Source organism: Peromyscus maniculatus, chromosome 11, assembly GCF_049852395.1.
Source record: "Peromyscus maniculatus bairdii isolate BWxNUB_F1_BW_parent chromosome 11, HU_Pman_BW_mat_3.1, whole genome shotgun sequence".
Taxonomy (NCBI): Eukaryota; Metazoa; Chordata; class Mammalia; order Rodentia; family Cricetidae; genus Peromyscus; species Peromyscus maniculatus.
In genome coordinates this window covers 70,588,162-70,601,199 of record NC_134862.1, presented here as the reverse complement: position 1 = coordinate 70,601,199, position 13,038 = coordinate 70,588,162, and the positions used below count along the sequence as shown (strand labels likewise).

Below are 13,038 nucleotides of genomic sequence, written 5' to 3'. Positions count from 1 at the left end.
TGCGCGCAGGTGCGCAGACACACAGGAATAATTGTTTTTAAGAAGTAAGCTGGAGTTCATATTTGTACCCATGAAGTTAGTTTTAATTTAATATTAACAAATGGATAGGCTAAATCTATCCATTTTGTACTTAAGGAAGTGTAAGGTTCACAGAGGTGAAAAGGCTTGCTAAGTTTGCTGGTGCCAAGGGGCAGAGCTGAGGTGAGGCCATAAGTATGACAGTTAATACTGATCACCAACCCATCAGGATCTAGAGTCACCAAGGAGACAAATTTCTGGTAATAGCTTTGATGAAGCTTCTAGAGTGGGTTAATTAAGGTCAGGATACTTGTCCTAAGTATAGATGGCATCATTCAATGGGCTGGAATACCAGAGACAGTGGAATGCCAACATTCATCTCTCTCTGCTTCCTGTCTGTGAATACAGTATGACCAGCTGCCTCCCTTTCCTGCCAGTGTGACTTCCCCTCCACGAGGGACTGTGTCCCCTGAAACCATGAGCCACAATACACCCCTCCTTCCTTAAACTGCCTTCGTTGGGTATTTTTGCCTCATGTCTTAGGTTAGGATTACTATTGCTGTGATGAAACACCACAATCAAAATGCAAGTCAGGGAAGAAAGGTTTTATTCTGCTCACACTTCCATATCGCTGCTCATCACTGGCAGAAGTCAGCACAAGAACTCAAACAGGGCAGGAACATGGAGACAGAAGCAGATGCAGAGGCCATGGAGGAGTGCTGTTAACTGGCTTGCTGCCCTCTGGCTTGCTCAGCCTGCTTTCTTATAGAACCCAGGACCACCAGCCCAGAGATGGCACCACCCATAATGGGCTGAGCCCTCCCCATATATCACTGATTAAGAAAATGCTGTAAAGGCTTGCCTAAGACCTGATCTTATGGAAGCATTTTCTTTTCCTTTTTTTTGCGGGGGAGGGGGGGGGAGTGGGGGAGTGGGGGGTGGGAGGTGGGGATAAGAGGAGTTCAAGACAGAGTTTCCCATTGTAACCCTAGCTGTCCTGGAAGTCGATTTGAACTAGTTGGCCTCAAACTCAGAGATCAGCCTGCCTCTGCCTCCCAAGTGCTGGGATTAAAGGGGTGTGCCACCACTGCCTAGCTGGAAGCATTTTCTTAATTAAGGTTCCCTCCTCTCAGATGACTTTAGCCTGTGTCAAGTTGACATAAAATATTCAACCATCCAGTTCACCTTAGTAATAAGAAAAGTAGCAAACATATACAGTCTGACCGCCACACTACTTCTACTATGAGAGTCTCTAGAATACCATCTAGCAAGGGGGTGAGCATTACCATGTAAAAGACCAGAGCTACAGTCCTTGTGAGCTATATCTGGCTGTGAATTATCTGGCTGCTAAGCAAAACAAATATGATAATTACTGAAGTGTTCATTTCAAATTTAAAAGAGAGTATCCATTTATCTATCCAAAAAAGTAAAGTAGTTTTTGGAACTGTGACCCTCTGTGACTGCCATACAGAGGACATCTGACCATATCTTTCATTATAGTTTTACAGAAGAATTTAAAATGCTGTCCAAATGCATCAAATGACCCTCTATTGAGGCAGATGAATAATGCCTAAAATGTTAAATCATAACAAAATTTTTTTTAATACTTCTTTTTTGTTGTTTTTGTTTTTGTTTTGTTTTGTTTTTTGAGACAGGGTTGCTCTGTGTAGGTTTGCGCCTTTCCTGGAACTCACTCTGTAGCCCAGGCTGGCCTCGAACTCACAGATATCCACCTGCCTCTGCCTCCCGAGTGCTGGAATTAAAGGCATGCGCCACCACTGCCCGGCCATAACAAAACTTTTAAGAGGCAGAGCTTAATGGGAGGTCTTCTAACAATGGGGGTGGGCCTTACAAGGGTATTGGACATCCCCCGCACCCCACCCCACCCCGTGCCCCGCTTTGTTTCCTGGCTATCAGATGAATAGTTATGTCATATGGTCCCACCATAATGTATCCATTGTTATGAGCTCAAAACCAACAGGGCCATCTGGCCATAGATTGAAAACTCTGAAACTTTGAGCCAAAATCCACTTCATTTTTTAAACTCATCATCTCCAGTATTTTGTCACAGTAACAGAAAACTAACATCACACATTACCTACTGGTGAGTGAGTAATATAAAAGAGGAAGGAGTAGGTTTTCTTCATCTTTTTGACATGTAAAAGAATTACACTATTGAGTAAAGGAAGATAATTGTTAATATAATTTAACTATAACTTCTATTTTTCCTAGACTTCTGGGCATACTTTGAAGGCAAGCTAGATTATACACTGTGTGACAGTTATTACCTCTGGAGAGCCCAACCATCTGGGCTCCACACCCTCTTGGAAGAAATGTAAGTATGGCTGCCAAAGCCACACACTGTGATCAAAAGCAACTGAAAGATAAAAAGGAAGAAGAAGAAAAGCAGAGAGATAAATTTCACACCATTTAAAGGAAGCAAACGCCTTTTTATTCCTGTTTATAACTACAAGAAATAGTTTGCAAACACATTTTTCCTTTCTCTAAATAATTGGTGGGCCACCCCTGCTCTAAAATTGTGACCATGTGACCAACCTTGAAGAGTCAGCTGATTCTGAGTACCTTTGAGTCCTAATGGGGACTCCTCAAAGAACCACAAAATCAAACCTTTATGAGTCCTTAGGATCAACTCTAGCAAATTTTGTGACACCAACCACCCTTGGTGGTATCAACACTTCATCACACATGCCACAGCCCCATTTCCTTTATTTATTAACAAAATAACAAATCAATTCAAGTTGCCACAGAAACTGGTTGCTTCACTCAGGAATCTATGAAATATAGAAGGTTGAGAGGGAAAGTTGGATTCTCCAAAACACATAATGTTAGTCATGTTGCAAGATGGCAGCATGCCAAGAAATTAATTGCTGCCATATTTATTTGTGTAGACTCAGACTCATGCTTTCCATAAAGTTTTCTTCAAGAAAAGGATCAGGTTTTCTTCACAGAGGAAAACAAATGTCTTACCTGTGCTATTAGAAGAATCTGACCTTGGAGTATTTAAGAGGCGGGGAGGACTGTGCTGCTAACCAAGCAGTAATTATTAAGCACAGACGACAAATCTGAACTACACCTCAAGATGACAATTGAATGAATTCAGGTGCATGGATCCAGCTTCCCACTTACCATCCCCTTTTGGAATCCCATGACTCACCATGTCCAAAACTGAATTCATTTAATGACCATAAAAATAATTCTTCCTTGAAATTTTGATCATAAAAAAAATTCTTTGCTCAACCTACAACCCACCCAACAGCTCATTCTTTATTCCACTTTCTTACACACTTCTTCTCTCCATCACAATCTTGAATAAATCTTGTGGGCACATTGCTTCCTGGTTTTAATGGCATTGCCTAAATGACTGCAGCAATGACTTCCACTCTTGCTTCTTTTTATTCATTGTCCATAAACTACAGCCACCATGATCTTCTGAAAGAAAGATGAAGACAGAGAGAAATAGAGGTGAGAAGAGGGAAGGAAGAGAGGAAGTGAAGTTCTTGAAGGGACCTGAACACAGCAAGAGACTCCCTCCCAGTCCGCAGATTGGGTGCAAACCACACCCAAATACCAATTTTCACAGAGAGATCCTTTACTAAGTGGGAGATGCAAAGGAAGGTGGCTCATTTCTGACTCAGGCAGAAAACAGCAGCAAATGACCTTGAGGTGTGATTTTTAAGAGGAAAAGGGGGGAGGTCTGTATTAGAATCAACTAAGATGCAGTGGTATGTTTTGATTGGGCATATTAATTAGGGTAGCCAAAGGAGGGCTTTTGATGGCTGGACTCCAATATTTTAATAATTGTACCTTGGTGATCAGCCTAAGGAATGAGTCTGGCATAAGAAAGTGTCCAAATAAGACACTTGGGTGGCTAGCTTTAGGGATGGAATCTACGGTTTGGTTTACAAGGGAGAGGGAAGGGAAAGACCTGTCAGAGCCATGTTTGCCATGCTCAGGCCTGCTAGATCTCTTCAGTCTTCATTACACTAGTCACTCTGTGGTCATTGCTATGCATTTACTGCCTTCAGGTAAGTCGTGATCCCTAGTTTATCTGCTGCTATTATGCCGACTTTTCCTCATACCGTATCACACTCTTGATCAGTCTCTATAATAACACAAAATTATCCCCTTGGTTCTTAAGTGGTATTCTTTCACCCCTGGATCTTGGATTAAGCTATTTGGCTTCAGATACTTTTACCATTGTCTCCACAACCTTCCCTTGGCTCACTGCTCCTTATTTTTGATATTTCTGCTGGCCATCCTCTCTATAATCCTTGTGGTCTAAGCTGAATGTCCTATAATTACCCCTAAGACACTATAGAGGGAAACACTACATATTTGAAGTAAAACATTGCCATAGGAGCCTTCATACGAGGGCAGTGTCATAAGTGCATAATAGATGAGGTGGATGTTTGCCAAAGAAAATATGTTTGAAATCTTCTGGCTGTAGATTATACAGTTGCTTACTGCGCAAATTAGTAGATTGGGTTGGGGAATTAACCTTCAGCGGGCAGGATTACTCTTGTTAGATGTGTGGCTGGCATCGTAAGAAACGACCACATGATCCAAAAGGCAAAATTTAACTTCTACAGAAAGGTACACAGTAATAGTGAGCATTGGCTAATTTGTATAGAGTGGCGGGGTTCGGGGAGAAGTTGACATTTTGGCAGTGAGAAGAGACTCAAGAGAATAGAACCTAACATTCTGGGAACTAGAAACTAGAAACATACGTGGGAGGGTTACAAAATGGCGTTCTCTTGAAATGGAGTCATTCTCACTCAGATGACCAGCTAATCTTGACGGTATGCCTCTCACAATATTCACCAGAAGCTAAAAAGGCAAATCAGGGCTTAGAGACTTGCTGCTTTATGAAGAGTATTTAGAAAAAGTGTGAGACACTGTCTGGCAGCAAGATAGAGCGTGGAACTTTTGCAACACATGTCAAAATTTTCGGTTTGCACAAGTCGTCAGCCTCTCTTCAGACTCCTCTCTCTGTTAATACCCAAAGATTCTTTAAAACTCTGTAGAAAATATACTTAATAAATAGCCCTGGGATGGCTGGAATAGGTGGTATTTAAATACAAAATTGATATGAACAGTGAACAAAGACAGGCATGTTGAAAATTAGTTTCAAAGAAGGGAGTTTGCTGCAGCATCAGTTGTGCAGAAGAATTTAGATTTGTCTGCTCCTCCTGACCTCAGAAGATTTATTAATTATGGGAAAAATGCCATGTCATTTACTGTCATGTCTTTAATTCCCACCATAGTACTGGATGCACAGTAGAGGCTCTGTAAACAATGATTTGATTCATTAGTAAGTAAGTAAATTGTAGGTTATCCCCTCTACATAACACATCCCCCATTTCTTCCTCCCATATCATAAAAGCTTTCTTATTTTTTATTTTTGAAATTATAATATAATTACAATATTTTTCCCTTCAGTTTACACCCTCCAAACCTTCTCATATACCTGTCCCTGCTCTCCTTCAAATTCATGGCCTCTTTTTTTCATTAATTGCTATTTCATGAACATATATATACACACATACATACACACACACACACACACACACACACACACACACACACTCCTAAACATAACCTGCTCAGTCCATATAGTTTTACTTGCATGTATGTTTTTCAGGGCCAACCATTTGGTACTGGATGTCCGAATGGTTTGCTCTTCCCTGGAGAAGACTACTTCTGCTCCCATCTTTCTTTAGTTGCTTATAGTTCCTTGTATAGCACTGAAGCCTCCTGGGCTTTTCCCAGTCCACTTTGATATGTCACTGGTGTTGCTCTTGTTTAACTCACATTTGGGCAATCATGTTGGTGAGACTTTATGGGTGTAGCTTTTGACATTACAAGAAAACACATTTCACAGCAAAATCCCTGATCCTTTGGCCCTTACACTCTTTCCACCCCATCTCCCACAATGTCCATCTTAAGTGTGGGAATGCTTTGTAGATGTATCCACTAGGACTGGCCTCCACAACTCTGCATTTTGATTGGTTGTGGTTTTTTCTGCCTGTTGAAAAGAGAAGTTTCCTTCATCTGAGAGGTGGAGACTACACTTATCTGTTGGTATAAGGACAAATATGTAAAGATTGTTGTTTGGGGGCCATGCTGCTTTAGTAAATTAATAGTTATAGATTCCTCTCCAATAACCATGACTTCACCAGCACTGAGTAGTTAATAGGTTTCCAGTACCAGGCATGTTTTTTCTTCTGTTGAGCAGGTCTTAAATCCAATTAGAGAGCTGTTAGTAACTGCCTCTATGGAAATCAGTGTGGAGAATTCTCAAAAAGCTAATAATCAATCCATAAACAACCAAGTTATACCACTTCTTGGTATATGCCCAAAGGACTTGGCATCCTCCACAGATACTTGCTCACCCATGTTCATTGCTGCTTTGTTCACAATAGCTAGGAAGTGGAAACAACCTAAATGTCCTACAACTGATGAACAGATGATGAAATGTGGTATGTAAACACTATGGAATACTGTGCAACTGTAAAGAAAAATGAAGTCACGAACTTTGTGGTAATTGGATGGAACTAAAAAAAGATATTGAGTGATGTAACCCAGACCCAAAGAGACAACCCCATTCTCATTTTTATCTTGTTTTGAGTCACAAGTAGTCATTGTCTATAATAAATGTGCTCTCTCTCTCTCTCTCTCTTTCTCTCTCTCTCTCTCTCTCTCTCTCTCTCTCTCTCTCTCTCTCTCTCTCTCTCATTGCATGCAAATAGGAACTAAGTGACACAAGGAGTGACATTGGCTGAGGAAACAAATTACCATCCCCCTTGGGCATTGCATTGAGATTCGAAGAACCTCAAATCAAGGCCTGTCCAGATCTACTGTATTAGTTTTTCAGCAGAATATTAACTGGGGGCCGGACGGTAGTGGTGCATGCCTTTAATCCCAGCACTCGGGAGGCAGAGCCAGGTGGATCTCTGTGAGTTCGAGGCCAGCCTGGGCTACCAAGTGAGTTCCAGGAAAGGCGCAAAGCTACACAGAGAAACTCTGTCTCGAAAAACCAAAAAAAAAAAAAAAAAAAATTAACTGGGAAGCCTCCCATTGCTGTTCTTAAGTGTTGTTGGCATAAAATCCGTAATTAAAGTTGAATTAAACAGAATCTACTTAGAGGAGAGACAGCTCAAAAAAATTACTTTTTTGCTTTCCTAATCTTATGAAATAAAACCTTTCAAGCCCAACTTCTAGGCTTTGTTTCTCAAGAAGTGCTCTAAAGTTGACAGGCCCATTCATTCTTGAAATTGAACTTGTGTCTTCAGAATGTAAACTTCCACTCATAATGATGATACTGAAGTGTTCCATCATAGGCTGGTAAGCATCATCACCTTAGAGGGAGCCTCCCCCCCCCCAACACACAGACATATGCCATGCACTAGGGCATCTTTTGTCATTTTTGTTCCTGCCAGAACATTACATATTGTGCCAAAGAGTTCCATCCAAATGGTTGTGAGGGCTACGTCACTGACTCAGCTTCTGTTCAGTTAGATGGTGGTAAACTCTAAAACAAGGAGGCCAACTTGGAAGCTCCAATAACTCAGGCTGGATTGTCATCATCTCCAAATCTGGCTCTACAAATTCTACAAGTTCCTCTTTAGAGAAGTGTCGGACACCAGTTTGGGATTTTAAAGCATCGCTTTTGAATATGGGTGTATTGGTCTGGATTCTCTAGAGTAGTAGAACTTATAGAATGAATCTTTCTATAAATAAAAAGGGAATTTATTAGAACAAACTACAGGATGTGGTCTAGCTAATTCAACAATGGCTGCCTGTGAACAGAAGGTCCAAGAGTCCAGGAGTTTTTCAATCCAAGAGGCTGGATGTCTCAGCTGGTCTTCAATAGATCCCAGAATGTAGAAATCAAAAGTTCTAATGCCAGTGAAGGAATGAGCTTGCTAGCAAGGTAAGAGCAAGCAGGCAGAGAGTGAAGCTTCCTTCTTCTATGCCCTCATATAGGCTGCCAGCAGAAGGTATGGCCCAGATTAGAGATGAGTCTTCCTTCCCACCTCAAAAGATCTGGATTAAAGGTATGTCTTCCCACCTTAAAGATCCAGATCAGAAGTGGATTTTCTCACTTCAAATGATCTAACTAAGCAAAAATTCCTCACAGATGTGCCCAGCCACTTTGAGATTTAGTTAATTCCAGAAATAGTTAAGTTGACAACCAACTCATGTTTTTAATAGCACTTTGGAGACTAGTGCATGATTTTTGTGAGTTTGAGGCCAGGCTAGGCTACACAGCAAGTACCAGGCCAACCAAAACCCTGTCTCAAACAAAAAAAAAATATTGACTTTTGATTTATTATCTAGTATTTGAAGGTATAAATTAACTAATGAATTGTAGGGTCTGGCCTTTGACCTAAAATAACTGCTTTAGCTACTTTTCTGTTGCTATCAAGAGGCTCCATGACCAAGGCATTTTCCCCACATGAGGTGAGGTCTTCATGTACTCTAGTCTAGGGGAAAGAACCAACAGGTAAACAAGGAGAACACTCAACTCACTGGTCCTCGTCTTTTGTTTCTAGGGCACAAATTCTTCTTCAAAGGACAAATGAAGAGGAAGAAAAAGAAGTATCAATACTGGTGTTGTTCTCTTAATAATGAAGTTATTTTGCTGTCCAGATTTCGCTTTGGGTTTAGTACTTCCTTAGTCAAGGACCTTTTCAGGATTCAGCTCACCAGGTCCCTCTCAGTGGGCTTTAGAGCTAATGATATAACAGATAATGCCAGGGCCCCATCTCTTCTAAATCTAAACACTGGTGAGGGTTGCCTGCTTGGAGAAAGTTGGTGAGTAATGTTTTCTGGGTTTATCTTTCTCAGAGTGTTTTATAATTTCATCATTTCCTGTAGAGATAGTTCCCAACTGACCTCCTGATCAGACAGCTGGACTCAATTCACCTCCTCCCTCCCCCCATAGTTTAGATCTCTGGAAACTATTGAGAAAGAAAAACACATATTTCCAGCAGCACTACAGGTCATTGTAATTAACTCAAATGGTACCATGGCCTGACTTTGTGAAATGGTGATCCTTTGTCCTCTGGTTTGTTATTAGCCTGGTTGTTATTGTTGGTTTTTCTTTTCTGAAGGAGAGAGGAGCCAGAGCCACCTTACTCCACAGGCATGGATCTAGCAAATGACCAACCATGGATAGAAACTTCAATTCACACCATGTAGCCTGAAGGTTTCCCCAGTCCCGCCTGGCCCCCCAGTCCCGCAGCTGCTTATAAAATAATCACTCAGAAGCTTAATATTATTTACAAACTGTATGGCCATGACAGAACTCTTGCTAGCTAGCTCTTATATCTTAAATTCACCCATTTCTATTAATCTATGTTTTGCCACGTGTTCTGTGGCTTTACCTGTCTGTTGGCGTGTTGCTCCTTGGGCAGCAGGCTGGCATCTCCTCCACCTCTCCTTTCTTCTTTCTGTCTCTCTCCTTGGATTTCCCACCTGCCTCTAAACTTCCTTGCCATAGGCCAAAGCAGATTGTCTATTAACCAATGGGAACAGCATATATCACAGCATACAGAAAGACATCCCCCAGCACACAGAAGCTGAAAGAAGAGAACTGAAGCATTAGCAAACAAGCTTGAGGACAAAACTGAGCTTGCTTTCCCTGCCACTATCTCTGTTTTTCTTTCCAAAGAATCCCCAATGCTCTAAACTCCAGACCAAGAATAGTTACCTCTTCATGTTAAAGATTGCTGTTTTCTGCTTTTAACGATTTATTTATTCATATTTTATGCCTATGATTGCTATGTTCTCCCCAAACTGGAGTTAGAGGCAGTGGTGAGCAGTCATGGGGGTGCTGAGAACCAAATGTGAGTCTTCTAAAAGAGCATCAAGTGCTCTTAACTGCTGAGCCTTCTCTCCAGGCATAACTATTATGTCTTCTACCACACATAGGTTCTTTTCACTTTGTTCTGTGATGAGCCCTTCCAGATCCATCTAATATATTTAATCCAGGAAGGCTTCACATTACCTCCAGGAAGAACCTTCATCATTGTGACATCCCAAGATGTCACTTGTCAATCTCACCCAGAGTTTATGCACAGAGCTCTCTGTCTGAATAGTGAGGGCTTCTGGGGTAGGGAGGAGAAACTCTTATTTTCTCTCTTCTGCCTAATAAGACATAACAAGAGTTTTATTTGTGTGTTGAATAAATAAATAGCAATATTTTATTTAGAGTCAGTACATTTTCATCCTATTTCAGCTAAACATTTGAGTGGTATTTTAAAAGCCCCTGGAGAATATTCAGATATGTTCTTTTATTTGGCTCTCAAAATTCTCCACATGGCTATGGAAGTATTATCAGCATTTCTTTCTATTATAGCAACATTCAAATGAAAGGTTCTGGGCAGACATGGGGAATGACAATGAAACATTACATGTCACTGAGAACATTTGTAATGCCACTGATACTTGAGATGAGATAAAATGGCCAGTGTATGTGTTCTCTAGTCTACCAGAAGAAGAAAAGAAAGACAAGGAGGCACTGCACAATGGCCTCATACACTTGCCTGATAAACTGCCCAAAGTGGAGGTGGGTAGTTTTCTGGCAGAGCTTCCTGGAAGTCTGTCTCTCTCATCAGCTGAACCCCAGCCCGCCTCACCTCAGCCGGCGGCAGCGGCGGAAGTTGCAGCAGCTGCAGCCCTCCTAGACGAAGCCCTGCTCACCAAGAGTCCCGCCAACCTCTCTGAGGCCCTCTGTGCTGCTAATATGGATTTCTCTCACTTACTGGGCCTCCTTCCACTCAACCTACCCCCATGTAACCCGCCAGGGGCCACAGGAGGCTTGGTCATGGGCTACTCCCAAGCTGAGGCACAGCCTCTGCTCACCACTCTGCAAGCTCAGCCTCAAGATTCCCCTGGAGCTGGGGGACCCCTGAACTTTGGGCCTCTGCACTCCTTGCCTCTTGTCTTCACCTCTGGCCTGAGTACCACCACCCTGCCTCGTTTCCACCAAGCATTCCAGTAGCAAAGAAGAGGGAATTCACCCTTGGTTTGTTTCCTCCTGCTTGTCCTTCCAGGACATAATGGAACTGTCAGAAGAGTTTCTAGAAAGTTAGGATTGGGCAGATAGTTGAGTCCTAATCTATCAAATCATTGTTGCCTCTCATACCAAAATGTTCTTACCTACAGTGTCCCTTCTGCCTTCCCTGCTTCGCAGTCCCCAAGGACTCTGGGCACTGTGCATTGTCTTCTTTGCTCTCTGGTGAGGACCTTCCGCCTGTCATGGTCCCCTCAGCTGCCCTTAGTACCTAGCAGTGTTTCTTGAAAGAAGTTGTTAGTTCTTCTGCTGACTTAGGGCTCCCTGCCACAGACAGCACAGCTGAACCCCTAATCCCATTCCATCTCGGTTCTGTATGGACTTTTCCCATGCACGGGAGGGAGGCAGCTCAGGGACCCCCATTGTGGAACCTTTTGAGACACCTCTCTGACTCAGAAACACACTTCTACCTCTTTGCTGTTAACTCCTACAGATGTAGCCAGCAGCCTGGGCACTTCTGTTAGTGGCTCCTTTGGCTGGCTTCTCCACTAGGGTTTCAGGACAGACTACCTAGGAACTGCCTCAATCTCCCACCAGTTCTTCCCTGCCCCTCCCCTCTGTCTAGATTCACTTCAGTTTATCATTGGGAATTGTGCAGGTCCAAGACCTGGACTCCTGCTTCAGCCCAGGCCAGTACTCCTTGTTTGAGGTGAAAGCCTTCAGATTTAACTCCCTGGCCCTTGTTTGGAAGCAATGTGGAGTGAATAAGATGTTTTGATTTAAGCAAGGTAGCTTGGAATACCTTTTTAAATAAAAAAAAAACTGGATATAAGTTATGTCTGACAGGATTGGAATCAGACTAGGTGATTTGCTTCTAAAGATTAGTTTCAGTGAGTCCCAGGGACTAATTAAGGTTTGTTTTTAAACGCGTCTGCCTTGGTACGCAACCATCTCCTGCATGCTATGCATGTTGTCGGGACTCGTATTACAGGAAGGGGCCTGTGAGAATCCAAGTGGAACTCACTGCTGCCGTTTTCCTTGTGTTTGGTCTTCACTAGACCCAGGCCCTTCTCCCTTTGCCTGCCACCTCCCTGTTGCCTCATTTTCAGAAACCAGTAGCCTCCAACCCCAGATACAGTGCACTGGGCTGTTGGAGGGGCCCTGTCCTCCTGAGCTTGTCCCTCCCTTGGTGCTCATAGGACAGCAGAGCACCTATCATAAACCTTGTAACTGGGCCTTGTTCCCACCTCCAGTCTTTTCTCCTTGCATTTTCTCATCATCCTCTCTGTTTCTCGACTTTTCCAGTGTCCTCACTCTAAGGAATTTTCCTGTCACTGTGAACTTGGCTGGTTATCTGCCTTCACTTGTTTGGACCACAAACCACCCTGCAGTTTCTTTTAAACCTTTCCCCAACCTACCACCCAAAAGAGCCTTTGTGGCCAGTTGTTAAAAGGATAAGAATAATTTATTCTGTGCTCGGTGCCCAAACTCATTGAAGTACCCCTTATGAGGCCAAGAGAGCCAGAGGGGCATCTGCCCAGGACAGGAGCCATGGCATGTGGCACAGACCAAGCAGGGACCAGAAAAGAATGATGTCCCCTTTCCTTGCCATGTACTCTAGCCTGTCAGCAATGCACTGACGGCACCGGGGACAAGCGCCCCTCAGCCTGCACAGCAGCTTGTCAGAGTTGGAACTGTCCTGGGGCCAGGGACTAGCATGCCCGGGTGTCAGCTCAGAGGATCCTAGCACCGTCTTAACAGGTGGGCGGCAGGGAAGGGCGCACCCGTGTGTCTCTCCCCGACTTTACATGGTGTTTTGTTAATACAAATCTGGGGAAGCAGGTGTGATTGCTTTTGTTCGTAGATATTATCCTAAGTTGAAATTTCCCTAAACCCCCCTTAGGACCCTTTAAGTTTCCCATCCCTTTTTGGTAGCGATTTTCCCCACCCCTTCTCCACGAATTAAAAAAAAACAAGTT

The 13,038-nt window shown here is 42.9% G+C and overlaps 1 protein-coding gene across 2 annotated transcripts in view; it reads left to right on the top strand.

The window, feature by feature from the left end:
• The window catches only part of LOC121821165 (uncharacterized), a 227,489-nt gene extending 220,720 nt beyond the window's left edge, over window positions 1–6,769 (top strand). The window contains exons 4-5 of one of the 2 annotated variants that reach the window (XR_013043360.1): window positions 2,251–2,353; window positions 3,456–6,769. The gene's annotated coding sequence lies outside the window, so the exon portion shown is untranslated. Of the gene's footprint in view, window positions 1–2,250 lie in introns of both variants that reach the window. The other variant, XR_013043359.1, reaches the window with a different exon arrangement.
• The last annotated feature ends 6,269 nt before the right edge of the window (window positions 6,770–13,038 follow it).